Source organism: Mus caroli, unplaced genomic scaffold, assembly GCF_978045245.1.
Source record: "Mus caroli unplaced genomic scaffold, Mus_caroli_1 scaffold_3, whole genome shotgun sequence".
Taxonomy (NCBI): domain Eukaryota; kingdom Metazoa; phylum Chordata; class Mammalia; order Rodentia; family Muridae; genus Mus; species Mus caroli.
Window position 1 is genome coordinate 36,695,721 of NW_028227258.1, and position 7,145 is coordinate 36,702,865.

At 41.4% G+C, this 7,145-nt stretch overlaps 1 non-coding gene across 1 annotated transcript; it reads left to right on the forward strand.

Moving 5' to 3' along the window:
* The first annotated feature begins 5,484 nt into the window (after positions 1–5,484).
* Positions 5,485–5,614, forward strand: LOC115030799 (U6atac minor spliceosomal RNA). The gene has a single exon (XR_003836372.1). It is a non-coding gene; the product is annotated as a U6atac minor spliceosomal RNA (small nuclear RNA).
* Positions 5,615–7,145: the final 1,531 nt, after the last annotated feature.

A 7,145-nucleotide genomic window follows, 5' to 3' on the forward strand; every position in this document is an offset into this window, starting at 1 on the left:
GAGTCTCACGGAATGGTCAAAGAAAGAGGGTCACTCAAGGACGAATTAAGGCCTTGCTGGCAGCAGGGAGACCCAGCCTCAGTGGACTGAATGTCAAAGGGCTGCACAAAAGCTTATGATTGATTGTTACAAAGATGATGGCTTTTGGAGTAAAACAAGTTCCTCATACCAAAGCCCCTAATCTAACCTATACATTTCCTGAAGGAAAACACCACGCCCCTGCAACTTCAGCCCTTACTGTGACTGCTCTCAGCACTCAATAATGCAACACATTCCAGGTGTGCCAGGGCTGTCCTGTGACCAACGTCATGCAAAGGCTGTAAAGCTCCTTCAGAAAAACAACGTAGATAATAGCAAACAATCACCGTTCTCTACAGTGACTTCTTCAAGGTCAAAGCACGTCTAGAAAACTATTTCATTCTAATGTTTACCCTATACAGAATGAGTGTACTAGATTTCCTGTTACAGATAGCCATATAGTGCTGGTTTTTAGGGTTGCAGAAAACAGGAGTTACATGGTCATGCATGCTACTCAGAAGTTCCATAGAGCCATGCAGTCAGACAGTAGCAGGGTCTGATGTCCTGGAGGAGCTCCTGAGAAGCCACTGTGTGAACCTGTGTAAATGAAGCTTAATTTATGAGAGAGAGAGAGAGAGAGAGAGAGAGAGAGAGAGAGAGAGAGAGAGAGAGAGCTCAAGAATATTGGAGATGCTGAGAACACTGAAGGGACTTCAGACAGGACTTTGTGTTATCTATGCTGCAGCAGAAAAGCTGTAGGGCCATGTCCTGCTTAGATTTGATTGTTTTTTGTTTTTTTGGTTTTTTTTTTTAATGCCAGTTTGCTATGAGGCTGGGTCATCTGAGAAGAGAACATTCCAATTGAGAAAAATCCCTCTACTAGATTAGCATATAGGCAAGCCTGTGGGGCATTTTCTTTGTTAATGATTGATGTGGGAGGGCAGAGCCTTTAGTACAAATCTCAGTAGAGTCCTTGTTCCCCCTTGGAACCTAGTGGGTACAGTTTTTTTCTTAATTTATAAGAACTTTTATTTCTTTTCCTCCGTCTCCCTTTGTATTTGTTCTGCCCTCCCACACGTCCTTCTGAGTTATGAGTTAAGCTGTACTTACAGCAGTCTAGGGGTTCCATGCCTTCCATGCCCAAGCTTCTCCATATTCCTCCCACAAAGCAGTTTGTTGTTGTTGTTGTTGTTGTTTCTAGAAGTCCTGAAACTCCCTAGGTAGACCATGCTGGCCTCAAACTCAGAGATCGCCTGCCTTTGTCTTCCAAGTGCTGGGATCAAAGGCCTGCACCACTATGCTTGGGTTCCACAAAGCAGTTTTAAGGCCTAAGAAGGATATAGTCAAGTCCACCACAACAATGATCACACTCTCTCAAAATGAATTTGCTTCATTGGTTACTTTTCTCACTGTTATAACTGAATACTTGACAAGGAACAACTTAAAGGAAGATTTATTTTAGTTCACTGTTTGGTGGGGTCATGATGGAGGGGATAGTTTAGTTTTGGGGGGGGTGCAGTGGGGGCAGGAACATTCAGTAGCTGCTTGTTACATGGTGTCTTAGTTAGGGTTTTACTGCTGTGAACAGACACCATGACCAAGGCAATTCTTATTTGGACAACATTTAATTGGGGTTGAGTTCAGAAATTCAGTCCATTATTATCAAGTCAGGAGCATGGCAGTGTTCAGGGCAGGCATGGTGCAGGGGAAGCTGAGAATTCTATATCTTCATCTGAAGGCTACTAGGAAAACACCAACTTCTACATTGCGCAGAGCTTCAAAGCCTGCCCCAACAGTGACACACTTTCTCCAGCAAGGCCACACCTCCAAATACTGCCACTCCCTGGGAAAAGCATATTCAAACCACCACACAAGGCAACAACCAAGAGGCAGGCTGCACAGGTTGGAAGCAAGGCTCCACCACTATCTGCTAGACCCACTTCCCAGCAGCACAATTCCTCCAGCTAAGCCCAAGCTCCCAAAGATTCTATTGCCTCCCAAAGAAATGCCATTAGCTGGGGACCAAGTATTCAAAGAATTTGGGGGGCATTTCACATTCAAACCACAACAGCATACACACACACACACACACACACACCAAATGCATGCTTAGTGCCCATTGAGTTCAGGAGAGGACATTGGATCCCCTGGGACTGGAATTATAGATGGTTGTAAACCTCTACATGGTGCTAAGAACCAAACCTAGGTCCTCTCAAAGAGTAGCCAGTACTTCTAACCACAACTATCTCTCCAGGTCCAATACATAATAAAGACAAAATAACAAGATACCCTACAGTACTTCTCGGGTAACAAATCTCTAGATAACTCTTCTCTCTAGATCAAAGTTCAGGAGTACTTTGTAAGCTAATGAACACAACTTTTATTTTCTTCTTAGGCCCAAGAATTGTACAAGCATTTAAAACCCAGACCAGATCATTGAAAATAAGCATGACTTTAAATTGTGAAATCTCTTTAAATGCAGGTTTCATTATTGTTCACCACTGACGTCATGTTGTTCTCTAATTGCTTCTGCCATTTCAAACTTCGGTTTAGAGAAGAGACAATACTCAACTTTTAAGTAAGAACCGAGTCACAAAGGCATAAGGCAGTGTTAAATATTCAGGCTTTTAATTCTGATGGGCAACAACACAGAGCCACATGTTCTTTAGACATCAGAATGAGCCCCAAGAAGTAGTTTATAAATTACTTCCATTATTACACAGATTGGACAGATTTCTGACTCCTATATGCAAGTTATGTATGTAGCTGCCTTACTGTCCTTACTGAGTTATTAATTAGTATTTTGTAATGGAAAGAGATACTAAGTCATTGTCCATCTTGAGCTGCTTTAAACGATTGCTACAGACTAGGCCACTCATAATAAATAAAAATTTATTGGCTCATGATCCTTGATGCTGGAAAATCCTAGAACAAAGGATGGGTCTCTTGGGAAGGCCTTCCATCCGTGGGAGAAAACAGGACAGAGGAAGGGAGGCAAAAGGACAGAAGATATTCCCTCCAAACCCACACTGTCACAATGAGCCACTCTTGAAATGCTCCATTGATGAAGTGCTGTTTCTGTGGCTAGCCACCATTCTCTGTTCCCATCCCTCAGTGAATTTCAATACCTGTTTTTTTGTTTTTTTTTTTTTCAGAGAAACACTCCAGTGTAGCACACAGTGATCTGTTTGAAAGCCACATTGCTTTCCTTTCAGTGAAATGTTTAGTTTTACTAAGTCCTCCATCCTAATGACCTTGGTAGCTGCTGCAGGAGTAGTGCCTTTAAGGCACTTTTTCTCATTTGCTATTAGTTCTTTGAGAATTTCCTGTAACACATATTGATCATATTCATGCTTCCCTAGGACTTCTCACAGACCCACCTCCCCTTCCACAGCCACTCAGCTTTGTGGTCCCCCCCCCCACACTCCCATTTTAAAGAAACTCCATCAAGATCAGTTTGTGATGCCCATGTGTTCTTGGATGTGTGACCTTCACTGTATGGTGGTCTATACAACAGGGGCCACAATCTCAGAGAAAACTGCCTCTCTCTTTTCGAGCAGTCATCAAATGACAATAGCTTCTCAACTGGGGGGATGGGACTTGGTGCTGCCCTCCTTTCTCAATACAGGGATTTTGTCTGGCCTGAGTCTACAAAGGTCTTGTGCATGCCATCTCAACTGCTGAATTCATATATGCAACTGCCCTGTTGTGTTCTGGAAACAGTTTTCTTGTAATCATTCACCATCTTTGGTTCTTATGGTTTTCCTGCACCCTGTTCTACCAGAATCACTAAGCCCTGGGAGGAGGAAGTATGATAGAGATGTTTATTTTAGGGCTGAGCAATTGATACTCTTATTCTCTGCACACTGACCACTTGTGGGTCTATGTGTTAATTGCTATCCACTGCAAAAAGAAGCCTTTCTCATGAGGGTTGAGAGATCCACTTATCTGTGAGTATAACGATTAGTCACCAGGAGTCAGTTTAATACTGTGTCCTTTTAGCAGGGTAATAGTAGTAGGTTCTCATCCAGGGTCTATCACCAATCTAGCCACAGGCTCTTGGCTATGATAATAGTACAAGCTATAGGTTTTCACTTGTAGTGTGGATTTAAATTAAATTAGCAAGTGGCTGTTTACTTCCATGACATTTGTGTCACTACTGCACCAGTGGGCATGTCTTGCTGGTCTGGTCATTATTGTACCTCACAGGGCTCACAGATGGGTAAGATTCGTGGATCTTTTTCTCTTCTATTAGTGTATATAGCACCTTCTAGAACTATAAAAGCTAGCAAGGTACCTGGGTTCAAATCCCATCATGCACCTAAGAAGCTGTGCATAGCCCTGTATGCCTGCTATTCCAGCACTGGGAAATGGGCAGAGACAGGAGGATCATTGGGATTGGCTGCCCAACACATTGTTCTGAGTTCAATGAGATCCTGTCTCAACAGAGTAAGGTGGAAATCTATACAGCAGAATATCCTACACCATTCTTTGATCTCTTCATAGATGTATAAACCCACACATGCACACACATTACACTCACACCCATACATACACGAAATATACAGTAAATATTTTCTTAAAACTATTGAAAAGCTACACAAAGTGAATTATGAGAAATCTGTGAATTAGCCTACACTATGGACTCTGAAGTTCTTATTTTGATCTCATACTATAATTTGCATCAAGGACATTAATACGAACAAAACTATAAGCCCTCTTTCTGTTTTATTCCCTTTTGGTGTACCAATTTAGAAAAAAAGAATTCACAATCTCATGGTGTGACATTTATCTGCAAAGTATGCCCTTTTATTCTACCAATGGGTTGAATTTTAAAATCATTACCCTCTAGAATTTATTTTAGCTTATGCTAGATAACCCTGTACTTTGTTTCCTCTAGTGGTCAAGAAAACTATCTCCAAATACAAACCAAAGTATCCTAAAATCACAAAAAGGTACATAGAATCAATTGGCCCTAATGTGTGATATTTAAGAAATGGGTGTTAGTGCTGGAGGACCACAAACTACAGCAGTTGTGAGGTTACTTGTCTGTTTAGTAGAGCAAGTGTGTATCATTTAGTAGAGCAAGTGTGTATCATTTAGTAGAGCAAGTGTGTATCATTTAGTAGAGCAAGTGTGTATCATTTAAGACATGCCCTTGAGTATTCCTGGGTAAACTTCAGTTCATGGTTAAGAGAGGACTGATGGTACATATGGAGATACGGAGATGGGGATGTCCACAGACATGCAGATATTGTTTAACTCAGGATTCTCACTACCCCGCTGTAGTGACTCACACCCTGCCTTTCTCCTGACACCATATGTTCTTCATAGTGGTTCACTAAACTGTGTCACTGGGACAGCTTATTTAAGGCAAGTTTTAAATGATAGAATTATATTTCCCCACATATGCCAGGAAGACTCAGACAGAGCAGATAAGACTAGACTAATTAGGTTGTGAAACAGGCGCTGTGTGAAAGGAGAGAAGGTTCCCACCCATTCCCCTTGACGAGGATGGAAGAGGCCCATGGGCTTGACAACACACATATAGTTAGGGCACTGCCACCTACTTTGTGGCTTCTAACCATTGTGTTTTCTAGACAGAATTCAGGGATTCTGTGGAAGAGTTAGAAGGACAGAAGGCCCTCGAGGAGATGGTGACCCCAAGGAAGATCAGCAGCATCAACTAACCTGGACCCCTAGGATTGGGGGGGACATGGGAGAACTGCCCTCTCAGAGGTGAAGGGGAGGGGTGGGGAGGAACTCTTCAAGGGGGGACCAGGAGGGGGCAGCATTTGAGATGTAAATAAATAACTTTTAAAAAGATATGAAACAGGATCAATATCAGGTTATAATAGGAAAAATTAATCTCTCTCTCTCTCTCTCTCTCTCTGTGTGTGTGTGTGTGTGTGTGTGTGTGTGTGTGTGTGCACTACACAGAACAGATACAGAGGCCAATGGAAATTGGAGTGCTTCTCATTTAGACAATGATGTGTTATTAATCTCATTATTTGAAATAGGAAATGTTGGGGGGAATAGAATTGATATCTTTTGAGAGTAAGAATAACCACTACATTTAGCTCATATTTGTATTAATATTGTTTAATTCTGTGTGGAAGTAACAGGCTGGGAAACTTACATAACAGTAATTTATTTCTCACAGTTCTAAAAGCTAGGAAAGCAAAGATTGCAATGCAGCCTGTATTTTTTGTTGGTTATTAATATGGTAACTTGAAAACTGCATCTTCCAGAGGGTAGAAACATCATATTTGTCTTAGTTACAGCTTCTGTTGCTGTGGGGAAAAAATGGCCAAAAAGAAGATCAGGAGGAAAGGGTTTATTTGACTTACACTTCTATATTGCTGCTCATCATTGATGGAATTCAGCACAGGAATGCAGAGAGAGAAAAAATGGAGGCAGGAGCTGATGCAGAGACCATGGAGGGAGCTGCTTACTCGTCTGCTCCCCATGGCTAACTCAGCCTGCTTCCTTATAGAACCTAGGGATGGAACTACCCACAATGGGCTGGTCCCTTGCCATCAATGACTAGTTAAGAAAATGCCTTAAAGCTCAGATCTTATGGAGGCATTTTCTCAATTCAGGTTCCTTCCTTTCAGATAACTCTGGTTTGTATGTCAAGATTACATAAGATTAGACAGCACAACTGACCCCTTGTCAGCTTGACACACAAACACATCATTATTAAGCCACACCGTTACTTCCTTATTCAGTCTCAAGATCACACATTAAAACCATAAATAAACATAAATTTAAAAATAAATGTAAGCATGCCCCACAGTCTTTTATAAATTCAAACACATTAAAATTTCAGTCTCTTTAAAATATCCAAAATCTCTTTACTTTAGCTTCAGGTAGACTTTTTGGAAAAGGGTAAAAAGCAGCCACATTCTTTACCAAAACATCACAAGAATAGTTCCTAGGCCACATACATCTGCTCTTCTCTGAAATACCTCAAGCCAAGGCCCCCACAGCTTAAATCACCCTCAGCACCACTGTCTTCCATTTTCCTACGATTATGGCCCATAAATTCTGCTTAAAGCATTCAGCTGCTTTACTTATTTATTTATTTATTTAGAGTGAGGGAAAAGTCTCTTTTTTTAATTAGA